At 38.4% G+C, this 13,705-nt stretch overlaps 1 protein-coding gene across 24 annotated transcripts in view; it reads right to left on the bottom strand.

Annotated features, from left to right (window-relative positions):
• The window catches only part of ZBTB20 (zinc finger and BTB domain containing 20), a 468,885-nt gene that overhangs the window by 422,842 nt on the left and 32,338 nt on the right, over positions 1 to 13,705 (bottom strand). The window lies entirely within an intron of this gene.

Raw genomic sequence — 13,705 nt, 5'->3', positions numbered from 1 at the left:
ATTTGATGTTGTAACCGTGTTTGTACATCTGGCCCCTGACAGACCTTCAAAGACTTAGACATCTATGGATACTTACATGGATTATTAAATGGCCTGTTAGCAGAAGGGGTGGCTTCAGGACACTGCCACATTTGAATTCAGTGTATGCAGCCGGACTCTGACATTTCATTTGGATACTTAGAGCATTAATGTTATTATATCCTGTAGACCTATATTAACAAGTTTGATGTAACAGATGGGAGCTTTTTCAAAAAAAATGTAAACAGCTGAGCCAAGAGCCAGCACGTTCTATGGACAGACCCTACAGTGAAATATAGCACTCTGCTGTTTATTCCAAACACATAACGGCACTGTAAGTAGACCACTTTGTACAGTGAAGAAATACACTAAATGTAAAAAGTATGCCTCAACAATTTCTTTTCGTACTTTCAGGTTTTTTGTTCCTGTTGTTGTTGTTTTTTAATAAACATGCTCCCTCTAATTCTCTGCTTCAGACCTATCCAAAATAAAATGACTGAAATATTGTCCTCTATTAACCAGGGCAGATTAATCTGAACCAAACCTCACTGAGTCTTCTTGCAGGGCATTCTCAACATCACCACATTCCTGAGTACAAATATGATGCTCACTTTAGCATTAACTATTATACAAGACTTTACTGGCTGTCTGTAATATGAATATTTTGCTGAAGTCATTTTAAAAAGTCTGCTCCTTAGTAAGTAAAAATAATTAAATTGCTTCACAAAGAAGAGAAGCACAAGAAAGCTTTTTATTTTTTAAAGGAAATGAGTTTTAACTGTTCTTGCTGAATTAGCCTGTGCAAATTCTGCCTTGAGTTGCATGCTTGGTCTTGCACATATATTTTAGGGGCATTCTTCAGGTCGTATATTTGCCATAACACAACTGAAATGATCAACAATAGCCACATCTGACTGGGGTTGCTTCTTGTACACTTTCTGCGATGCAATAATAAAAGATACTTAAAGTTCAGTGCTCTGGAACGCTAACTCTAATTATTGCAATGTTTACTACAGGAAATTATCTGTTGGATGATTCTGCCCAGAATCCCCAACAGGAAATGGGATATATTTCTGTTTGCAGAGAGAAACAGAAAGCTCACGCATTGTTTGCAGGCTGCCTGAAGCCTCCTCTCTGTTAGTGAGAATGAAAGACAGAAAACTGCAGCTCTTCCACAGATGCAATATGCAACAGATTCCTCGAACAGGATCTGAACGAGTTGTTGGTTTTTCCCTAGGAAAATAAGAAGACCCTACTGATATAGAGCAGTGCCCCCAAGGTGATAATGGTGTGATCTTATTCAGATAAAGAAATAAAAGGAAAGAAAGTTAAAAAAAAAAATAAAATTCCCTGTTTACAACGGACAGACAGTAAAAGCAGAGCAGACCCAGAAGATGGGATCTGTTTAAAAGTAGCACTGAACCACTGTGGACAGAGTCCCCCCTCAAATGCCCTTTTATTATGACTCTCTTCTCCCTCAGTAAGTCCATAACATGTTTCTGTAACAAGTTAAGTACTTATCAGAGAACAAATATCCACATTTATTAGGCTTATGACAGTATAATAACCAATCCAAACGGTTCTGGCATGGCAACCGTCATTTTGCACTTCTCTGTGTCTAACTTCCTTCGTCAATTTGCACTCTCAATCACTTTGCACTTCCATTTTCCTGTCCCAGGGCCAGGTTTTCAGTGCTCTCTGTTCACCTCCAGCTCTCTCTGCAGCTTTATGTGACAACCAAACTGACTCCCCTGCCGTCATCTGGGATACTTTTAACATTAACTAGGCAAAGTCCACATTGTTCCTTCAAATATTTCTCAAGCATGTATTCACTCTGTGCTTTTGAGATCACCAGACTTTAGTTTACATTCTTTAAGGCTTGATTTTTGCCCCAAGTCCAGTGTTTTTCTAGTATAACGTTTATATAAAACAAATGTTCCAGTACGTAAAGGAATGAAGGAGGTATTTGGCTGCCTTTAATTTTGCATGTGTTTAATGTTACCTGAGAGAAATGTACCCATTTTCATTGTGAGTCTCATCCACAAACTATGCTGGGTGACTGAGCACGCCTGCTGCTTACAGAAAGGAAATGGAGCTAAGAACAAGTGCTGGATGTTCAGTGGCGCAACTCAACAGCTCGTAGGCAATATTTGCTTTCTGTTCAACACTCTGTACCTCTGACTTTTTTTGTCACATCCAGAGGATTAACATCCAGAGGCAATAGGGCTGACAGTTCTTGTTTGGCTTCCCGCAGACAGAAACTCACTAGACATTTCTGGTCTGGGTTCAGCTACCAGACTCATCTTCTAGTTGTGGGAGCGGAGATGAAAGCAGCGTATTTCAATTAGGCTCACCATAGAGGTGATCTGGAGCTGTGAATTAATTGAAGACCAAGAGTGTCCGGACAGCTCCTGCATAATAGAGGCCATGGAGTCTCACTCTGTAATTACAGTTAAGTTCAGCCCCATGTCAAATAGAAATCAAAGGTGATCATTAGGCCCATCTCTAATCAGATGGTTCTTTCCCTCATCATGAAGTGCAAAAAAATCCCATGTTTCTTTCTATTTCAAAAAGCCATTTGGGTTGAAAATGAACTTGTGTGAAGGATCTTTATTCCTTTGTGGACACAAGTTTTCCACTGTTGCATGGAAAGACCAGAACAATGACAGTATTGGGAAGCGAAGTGGCGGGGGGGAAGGAAAACTGCCTTTTTGGCAGCACTCACAGAACACTACTTAGGGAAGGTGGAGTCCTGCTGGGTTTAACCAACTGTTCAGATCCCCTGTAACATTTTACCGGCCCCCAGCTTCGTACTGTACATCTCAGAACAGGACAAAAAAGCTCATATATACGTATATTTTAAAAGACACAAAACTCTTGAGCACACATCCAAAGCAGATCAATTGCCTTTGCAATATTCTCAGAACAAAATGTTCCACCAGCAGATCTGATAAGAAGAGCCAAAAAATGGAAAACACTTGCTACCAATTTATTGTAGTCACCCATAAACTATTACTAGAACATTATGTATTGGGGTTCAAGCCAGAAAGCTATTAAAGCGGACTACACTAGTGTCTCTCCACTATGCTACTGAAGCATTAATAAGTCCTTAGAGAATTGTGTTTATGTTGAAAGAATCATCTTATAATCAAATTTCCACACATAAAAAAAAGCAGCTCTTTTTAGAACAACTGTGTGCCTTTGCTCTCTCCCCCACATTGGCTACTGTCTCCACAAATACCATCATTTTCTATGTTTCTGTCTGGCCCAAACCCTGACGTACATTCTTTGTGTTCCAAGCTGGACAAATTTCAAGATAAATGGTGCTAATTGACAGTGTTAATGGGAGCAGGATGTACCACATCCCTTCCCCTGTTGTCTCTGCCTAAGTGTCTTTCTCACTCCTTAAGGTCATTTTTAGTATAAGAAGAAAAAGAGTTAAAAGATAATGCTAAAAGGGTATAATTACTTTTTTTTTTTTTTTAACTTTTAACATAAATAATAAACATCCAGTGTTCTATGGGACTGTGTTTCCAATTCCTGTTACAGGAAAACCTCTAATAAATCAAAAATCTCCTCTTCCATTTAAGAGAGAACAGCGATATGCGGAAAGATGCTGATTAACCCCATGACTTACTGTTTTACCTCAACACTTAGTTTTTCTTTTGAAAAGGTATATGCTCTCTTTTCAGACTCTTTCCTCTGACATTACACAGGTGTAAAGCACATAGAATAGCAGGTCAAGAAGAATGATGGCAGTTCCTCAAACACCGGAAGCTCCTTAAAACACTAAGTCTTAAAATGAACTGGGCCACCAGACGGACTTCAGCTTCGATCTTAATTAAGTACAAAAAGACCTGAAGTTATAAGAAGGCAAAACCTTGTATGCATCTATTTATATTATCCTGAGCAACTACTTTAGTTTTGAAATTTGCAGTATTTCTTCTCATGGTTATCAGTAGTATCATCAACATTGTATTTCTTCCCATTAGTAGTAGAAGTATCATCAACACCATCACATGAGAATTTCAGCCATATTTCTGTTCACAAGAGCTCACAAGAACAGCAGAGAATTTGGGAAAGGGCAAACTTAAGATAACATAACACCGCTTATGATTTCTGCTTTCAATCACAGCAATATTCTTATGGTTTGGAATCACTGGGAAAGCTCTCCTGTTTGCTAACTTGTAGACTGTTCTCATGGGCAAGAAAAAGTTAAACTTCTGTGTAAATAAGGAGAATCTTCAGCAACAAAATATCAATTCAGTGCCCATAACTACCTATTCTGTGAATTTACTGGACAAATGGCATTGAATTTGATCAGGCCATATTATACGCTTGAGTTCAAATAGTCTGATTTGAAGAAACGTTAAGAACTTGCAGCTCTCAATGATGTCAATGGAAATCACAGAAGGCTAGCATCTCTTTCCCCTACCCCAGTAGTACACACCAGTTAAAAAAAGGGGGGGAGGAAGAGCACATCAAACGTATCTCTCAAGTCACTTCACTCTATCGCATTGCATTTTTTATTATCTCTTGATTAATGACTATGAGATATATTGCTTCCTCATGCAGCACATTTAGGTGCGGAGCTTTTCTAATTGCTTGTGTAACTAATTACATTCCAATCAAACACGCACCAAAAATAATAAGCAATCACTTCTGTATGTACTAGTTCACAGGACACCAGACAGTGATTTTGCACAGACAAACGAACCAAACCTACAACTAAACCTTTCCCTGCAGTTTGACCCTTCTCAGCACGCCTCAAGCTCTGCTGTCATCATGAGAGTCAACAAAATCTTCAACTCAAGAAGTCTTTTTGATTGTTGAAAGGACACAGGAACAGGTGCTGGCATAACAACATGTCAGTGAGCTGTTTTAAGCGAGACCCTTAGCGTAATTCTGAAACTCTCACTATGCCAGGAAAAGAAGAAATAAGAAGACATTAGCAGGCAAATCTACAGCCACAAAGGCCCGGGAAGGCCCAGGTTTCAGACTTTACCTAGAACCTATTCAATTACTGAATTATTACACCTTCTACTTCAACTCCATTAGTGCATACACTTGCAAAAAAGTTGTCCACTGCTTCACTGAAAGGTTTACATTAAGACAGAAGGCTGGTGCCCAAGAGAAATGTCCTAGATGTTGCCTATGCCTAAAAGGCAAGATGTGCCTAATAAGATATTTCTGTAAAGTGAAACTGAAGTATGATATTAATAAAAAAAAAACAACGTTAACTTATGTTAAATCCTTCTCCTCCAAAAATACACAAGTGAAAAAACCCTACCCATCAGTACTAATGCACAAGCAAGTCCTCTCCATCTGCCAAATATGTAGGTCATTTAAATGAGTGACAGAGACAAAGAGGCCTGATTTTAATTCATGAGATATTCCTGCTAATAGCAAAGTTATTGAGACATCTGTTAAAAGCCTGACCTGTTACAATGGGGGGATATCTAAAATGACTGAAATTTGTATTTAAACTAATGCTACACTATTTTATTGGGCATTTTAAAAAGGTATTGCTATTAATGAAAACATTATATAAATTAGAAACAGGCCTGCAATAATCCTCCAGATAAAATCTAGCACCGTGTTCTAAAGCTATGGTATGAGCTTTTATTTGTGTGCACACTACTTGTATATATTACAATAGAGCAGTTATAAAAAAAAAAAATATCTAAGAGTCATAAGCCCAGTTTAAAGTTTGGCAGGGAACAGTTGGCAGACTATTAAAAACAAAAAAGTAAATATGCTTCATGGTCTCTATGTAATTGAACATTCTTCAAATTCCTCTAATGGAAATATCAATAAAGTGGAAATCCTTGAAACACGGACACAGGTAGATAAATGTGACTGAGGGCAAATGTCTCTACCCAGAATGAATAATGCGCCTTCAGACAAAAAAAAAAAAAGTATTTAATAATGTGCCACTCACTCATTAATAGCAATGAAATTAGGCTTTTGCTTTTGGGGTAGTGGTGAGGTAAACAGGGGGAGGTGGCAAATGCATGACAAACGCTTCCATGAGGACAGCTCAGCGGGTGCAAGGTAAACAGGAAGTCAGCACCCAAGGAAAGGAAGCTCAGCATTAAGACAAATCCTCCAAAGTCATGCACAGGACTAGGCTGTGAGATGTAATGAAGATAAAGCCTATTCTGTCATTGCTTTCAGAAGACTAGGTCTTACGATGTATGAGATGTGTCATATAGGTGGTAAATATTTTGTCTCAGAGACTGGATGCTTTTTCAGGAGCTCTTCACTGAATGCTCTGCTTCACACCAGCTCATTTTTTCCCAAAAGCCAGTGTTGGAATCACAGAATCATTGAATCACCAAGGTTGGAAAAGACCTCCAAGATCATCCAGTTCAATCATCCACCTATCACCAATATTTCTCACTAAACCATGTCCCTCAGTACATCATCTAAATGTTTCTTGAACAACTCCATGTCAGTGAATCCCCACCTTCCTGGGCAGTCTGACCGCTTTCTCAGAGAAGTATTTCCTAACATCCAGCCTGAATCTCCCCTGGTGCAAATTGAAGCCATTCCCTTTAGTCCCACTGGTAGTTACATGAAAGAAGATGCTGACTTCCACCTCATCACAGCCTCCCTTCAGGAAGTTGTAGAGTGCAATGAGGTCTCCCCTGAGCCTCCTCTTCTCCACACTGAACTATCCCAGCTCCCTCAGCCGCTCCCTGTAAGACTTGTGCTCCAGACCCCTCACCAGCTTAGCTGCCCTTCTCTGAACACGCTTCAGGCCTCGATGTCTTTCTTGTAATGAGGGACCCAAAACTGAACACAGTAGTCAAGGTGAAGCCTCACTAGGAGAAAACTGTGGGACAGAGTGTTGAAGGCTTTGCTTGAAGTCTAGATGGGCTACGGTAAAAGCCTCTCCCTCACCCACCAGGTAGATCGCTTGATCATAGAAGATCAGGCTTGTCAAGCAGAGAAAGGAGTTACAGTGAAGAAGTTGTATGTCTTCATTTCACTTCCTAAGAGAACATTCAACACAACACCTCAACTCCAAATCAAAGTGAAATCTGTGTTTGTACCAACCTTTCTTCTCTTTCTCCTCCCATTCTTGCTTCCCAAGATGGATTATAACCACAGAAATGGAAGCTGTAGACTTTCTGCAAGATGGCTACTGCTCTGGATGCCTTGTGGACAGATGAGACACTGAAATGCACAGTACCAACTACATAAACAAACAGGTATAGCAATAACAGTTCCTCGGAAAGATTCCAAAAACCTGTGAATCACAATACAGGGTAAAATAGAGCTCTAAAAGTTTAACATGAGACAACCCATATGTCTTTTTCATTTAGTTTATGCTTTTCTTTTTCTGAATCTAAAAATCCTGAGTAGTAGAGCAATATAATTTCATCAGAAACGTGTTTCTGTTTATAAGAAGAAAGCTCAAACACACTCTTGTTTGAAACTTGTGGATCAGCCAAGATAAACTCAATACCTATGACAAAAACACTAGCATATGCAGAAATAAAAGGTCTAATACATGTTTCTCTGCCATTATAAGATATTACACATCTCTCCAGCATCCATTTAGGTCATACTATACAGCCAACTGATGAACCACCCATGTAAAATCTAGTCTCTCTTTTTTTTTTAAATCAGCAGGGCAAAGATCTGGGTTTTACTGCTTCTCTAAGGATATTCTAAAGATGTTCACAGTTTTATAAATGTCTTTATTTTTTTCCCCTCATGATCACTGTTTTACCCCTTTCCTTATTGCTTTTTCCTTTTTCAATTGCTGTGTGAGGCATCAACATGCAACGTGAAATACATATACCAGGGAGACAAAGTGCCTCAACTGAAAGCTTATCAAACATACAAAATACATGGATTTTTCCTTCAGCATTCAGCTATAAAAGCACTGTACACAGATAACAACAATAAGAAAGAAAAGTGAGGGCTTCAAACTGCCAGTCTCTCCTCTGAAATAAAATGTTCAATCTTGACTTTTTTATTCCTATAATTCTGAATACTTCTCATCACAACTCTAATGACCTCTTAATTGTACTTTTGAATGGAGTTAAGGCACACCTTAACGAAGTGAAAAGGAAAAAAAAAAAAAAAGAAAAAAACAAGCAGTAAAATGTGCCTAGATGGGTTATTTTCTACTTTGTAAGATCAAGGGATATTGTTATATCATTTCACTTCTCTTTCCAAATTCATGTTTCTTCAGTACAGACAGTGGTTTCAAAAAAAAAAAAGAAAGACTGAAATCCTACTTAATTAGAATCAAATAAATGTAATTAAAGAAGCATAACAGTGCCTTTGCTCATAGTCATTATGAAATGGACACTAGGAAAACAAAATGGAGTAAGAGTCAGATCTGCTCTGAAGTATGTAGATGTCTCACCACTGTTTTCAGTACTGCAATCTACGTAGCCACGAATAGGGTGCCAATCAGCACTGAATGCCCAAAATCTAGTTACAACTTTTCTTTTTGGGTATTATTTTTCATTGTTTCTACAGGTAGGAGTAGGGAACAGGGGAACAGTATTAAAACTGAACAGAGGCCTAAAGGGAAGAGCTCAAAGTTCATAACAGCCTTTGCAAACCAATCCCCAAGCTCAGCTGAATATGTATAAAAGGTGGCACAGCCCTGTGTTTGGGACTGGACCAGTATCCCACTGTTTGCCTGCTACAGCACTAGCCCCATACCAGTTTTTCCAGCTCTAGCTGCCATACATTTAATATAGGCCAGGGTATGGTTGAGAGAACACTGCATGCTCTGAAACTTTGAGGGCTCTATTACAGACTTAAAACATGGAAAATTATTGAACAATGGTTTTCTCCCTTTTGTTCCTAATTCAGGATCTCAATGGACCCACAATCCTCTCAAAGCCCCACTGCAAGCAAACCAAAAGCACCGTTCTACCAGGTGCTTCAGAGCGGAAAGGAAGGACAGTGGTGTTAAGCCTGTGGGAATTGAATGGAAGTCAAATTCCCTCTCAGAGAACTGCACTGCCACGTTTTCAGACCACGGAATGCCAACAAGGTGAGCAGCACTTAAGAAGTAGTTATTAACATGAATGGAAACCTCTTCTAAAGAGATAACTTCCACTCAAAAAAAAAAACCACAAAAAAAACCCCGCAATTGTCTGCAGTTTTTTGTACTTATACAGCTAACGGTAACAGCACTGAAAAACGATTGGGGAAAACATTACCCAATTTTCAGTGCATGTGCACTTCACATCTTCAAGGAATGAAAGGCCTTGCTGTTCCCCAGGAAGTTGGGAAGTCCCAATCCTGCAGGCAAATCCATATCCTTGCACTTTGCACTCATATGTAGCTGATCAGAAACTACTAGAGTCCTCTATAATGATTCTTCCTCAAGAAATTCGGGTAAAGTTAAGAGCTTAGCTACTTTCTCTCTTGCTTACCAGGTCCTTATAACTTAGAACTGTAGGAAACAAAAGTCCTTATTTACAACAATTTTCCTGTTTAAAGAGTTTTGATTACACTTCTACTGAGCAGTACAGAAGAAGCTGGGATTCTTTCCTATGTTCTTCAATATAATCATTTTAGCAAATATTCTTTACTTAATATTGAAAGCATAGCTTCAGCATCTTTTAGAGGAGTTGATTTTTCCTGTTCCACAAAACTTTACAATTTCATTTTTTACCATTTTGCATCAGAAACAAACAGACAAACAAACAAATTCTATTGAGTCTTTTATGAAAAACTAAAAAGGTCACAACAGCACAGTCTTTCACCTGAGACACGTGAGGATCGGGGACAAGACCTTATTCAAATAAAGGACTTAAACATGGCTGTTATTCTGTGTAAAGAGACTTGACATAAGGCAAGTGACCATTCTGAGGTTCTGTTGCTTTGACCAGGTATTTTTTATGAATGCTATAAAGCCCAGGAAACTGTTAGTAAAATTTGGTAAAAGCCTTTAAAAACTCTAAAACCAAATGTAATCTCTACTAGCGTCAACATAATAGTGTATGATGACTAAATACAATTTTCTCTGATGTATTTGCACACAATTGCTTGCAAGTTCTTTTGCTGTCTTCTGAGCTTCAGTGCATTTTGTCCTGACTTCTGCACTCACAGTTGGGTGATTTCTTCAGATTTCCTATTTCTCCTCTTCTTTCACTGCCAAAAGGTAACCCCAAAAGCACTGCCCTCCGGATGTCATGTCAGCAGGAAATGACCATTCCCAGTCTAAATATTTTCCATTTTACAGTAAGCCCATGGCATATTTTTACTCAAGAGGATGTTTGGTTGAAAAGGGTTCTTTAAAGGTAAAATTTGGATCCATGAAGTTCAAATCTTAGTCCATTCAAGAACTCCTCTCAAGTTCCACTAGGTAAACAGGTGATGTTTTGACATATAAACAAAGAAACTCCACTTTAATGCAGATAAGACTTAAGATTTTCTACTCTTTTCCCCTGACCATGAGAGAAAAGCATAAAAGATTTTCTAACTGGCTGAGATAGAGCTCTTCCCAATAACTTGGCACATGCAGTATGGGTTTGTCATAAAAGAATGATCAATAGACCCACAGACTGCACATACTGCTGGTACAGTTAGCAAGCAACAACCATGCTCTAATTCCATGTCTTAGATATTATTTTTGTTTCTCCTTTTTGTTATTCCTATAACTCCGTGTCAGCATTGCACAAGAAACCATGTTAAAGTTCTGATAGCAAATATGAGGCAAGGTGTTGTAGCTGTAGTTAAGCTAGTTTATTTCTCTCTACTTATATTATTCAAATGCATTTGGCTTAATTGTGTTTAAAAAATAGTTCTAGTTTAAAATATACAATTTTTTTAATGTATGGAATGACATTTATGGCAGTATCCAGCAGCTCTCTGTTTAAAGTTATAAAACTCATTACAAAACTCATTTTCAGGTAACTTGGGGTGAGGGAAGAGGGGAAGATACAGCTGATGCTTTAAATTATGTAGGGATGGAATCTTCATACAAGCTGTCAGTCCTGATGAGCATTTTAAAATGCTTTCTGTGTTTAAAAAACAGAGTGGTTTTGGATTATTTTTATGGCATATTGAACAAAAACTACAGGATATGTGCACAGGAGGTACTTTTCTCATCTTTATGTCTCTCAGTGTTTTAGGGAACCGTAGGGCTAGAAATGAAGGGCATAGCACTGGTTTCAGTGCCTCAAAAGCTGGAGAATCTTGAATACTATGCTGATCATAAATAAGCATTTCAACAGTTTCTTAAAGTAGAAAAGGTTTTCAGGGAATGGAATGCAAAGAGAAAACACAGGATGCTGGAAGGCAGCATGGAGAAAAACAGATTGAAAAGATTTAACCTGAAATATTTCTACATTTATTTTTTTATTTGCCTTTTTGAGCCCTAATCTTCGGAGCTAAACCTTCCAGAAGTTTCAAAGAGTACTTTAAGGTTTCTGGAACATTGACTGCCAGTCTGAATTCACAGGTTATGTTTGTCCTTTTCACTTGTTTTCCTTCCAACACCACTACTATCCCACATATAAAAACCAAAAACACCTAATCCATCAAGTTGGGTTTGATTTACACAGGGGAAAAAAAAATTATATGTTGCTCTGGGTATCAGACACTTCTGTTTCCAAACTCTAGACCAAAAATACGAAGGCTTAATATGTAGACTTAAAACTGGCTGGTTTTGGTTAAAAGCAACAACAATGAAATTTTATAAATGAGAAGAAGCTACATGATAGAAACCACCGGGGGTTGGATGGCATTGATTTTTTATTAGCATTTCTTAAACACTTCCAAAGAAAGAGAACGTTATTAACACTGAATGTCTTCCAAAGGAACCTATTAACAAACACTCAACCTAGACTAAGAACCAGAAATATGACAAGTAAAAAGGCAGCCATGATCATGGCATTAATCAAATTCTCTTTGTCTTTTCACAGGCAAGACCAAGATCATAAACAAAAGTGAAATGCCAGGGCCAGCACAGAAACCTTGTATTTTGATTCAGCTTTATCAGGCAGATTCTTAGCAAGCATATATCATCACAAACCATGAAGGCAGGTTGATAGCAAACATCTGGTTATTTAGCCAGCTGCTTTGTCTTGACTGATGCTGGAATCAGAAAGTCCAGAAAGAAAAGGAGAGCTTCCACTTGTTCACAAATTCAGTGGTGCATTGTACCCTTTTCAACAGAGAAGTCTTCAATCTTCATTTAACTTCAGTAGAGTATCCCAAAATGGTAGTGTCTCAGTAGCATCAAATTGAATCACATGCATCTTTAAAGTCAACGAGACCTGCTGCTGTTATGTCTTGTTGGTGAAGGAATACAGCAAAAAAAACAGTGTATTAGAATGTCAATTCTAAATTCATATTAGGCACAGAAGAGAACAGGTTACTATTTTCACTTCAACAGTCTTAAGAGTTGCCAGCAAACCTATATCCTTTTAACTACCTCAGTCTTCTGTATCATTTAACCATAGAATCACAGAATCATTAAGGTTCGAAAAGACCTCCAAGATCATCTAGCCCAACTGTCCACCTACCACTAATGTTGCCCACTAAACCATGTCCCTTAGTACCACATCTACACACTTCTTGAACACCTCCAGGGATAGTGACTCAACCACCTCCCTGGGCAGCCCATTCCAGTGCCTTTCCACTCTTTTTGAGGAGAAATTTTTCCTCATAGCCATCTGAACCTCCCTTGCTACATTCCCTCATCACTGTTACTCAGGAGAAAAGGCAGATGCCCACCTTGCCACAACCTTCTTTCAGGTAGGTGTAGAGAGCTATAAGCTGAGCCTCCTCTTCTCTAGACTAACATTTGGGTCACAGAGGCAACGTTTATACGATAACAGAGAAGAGTTTTAAAACAAAAGAACCTGGGACCAATCTCAATTCCTAAGTCTACATGACAATACCTAGCTCAAATTCACACTGCAAAGAGCTAATTTCTCCCTACAACAGACTGGTCTTGGATGGAATTACTTAAGAAAGTTCAAAGCACAGCCACACAGAGAGATAGCAGATGAACTGCATGGATGATGAAGAGTAAGATGTTCAAACTCACCTCCTGGCCATCTTTAATTTAGAAGACCAAATCAGTCGCAATATACAATTTCCACTACTTGACTTTTTTAAATAAAGAAAGTTATGTAGGCACCAGTAACTTTTCCTCAAACGTGACTTCGCATACTTCTAATCCTAAAATAAATCAAGCTTTGCAGAAGTGCAGAGGGCATGATCTCCTAATTGGATGATCCACTACTGAAAATGGATTGTAAGAACTTCAAGCATGACTGGATCTATTGTTGAAATACTGAGCTGACATTTGATAAAGATAAAATAAATGTGCACAAATAGATAACAAATCTAGAGTCAAGCTTTTGGGAAAGAAAATATAAGCAGCTTGAAAGTTTTATCACAGAGGATAGGCAGACATAGGTGAATAAGAGCCAACTGAGAACACTTTTCAATCACAACATCTAACTGGCATATAATGCTGTTTTGGAACTACAGAAAAAACCTCCACCTACTGAAAGTGGTAACAGTACTGAGCTTCCCATTTCAAGTGCCCCAAATCATACCATCTCAAACAGTCACATAAAAATCAATTACCATGAAAGATTACCAAAAACTTCTAAAAAATACACTATTGAGAACTGTGACCGTCAAATTCTGAGGGTGTCAGCAAACTTGTACAGTTTAAAAGTACTGT

This window comes from Lagopus muta, chromosome 1 (genome assembly GCF_023343835.1).
Source record: "Lagopus muta isolate bLagMut1 chromosome 1, bLagMut1 primary, whole genome shotgun sequence".
In the NCBI taxonomy this organism is placed as follows: domain Eukaryota; kingdom Metazoa; phylum Chordata; class Aves; order Galliformes; family Phasianidae; genus Lagopus; species Lagopus muta.
The sequence above is the reverse complement of the archived record's forward strand: the minus strand, read 5'-3'. Positions and strand labels throughout refer to the sequence as shown.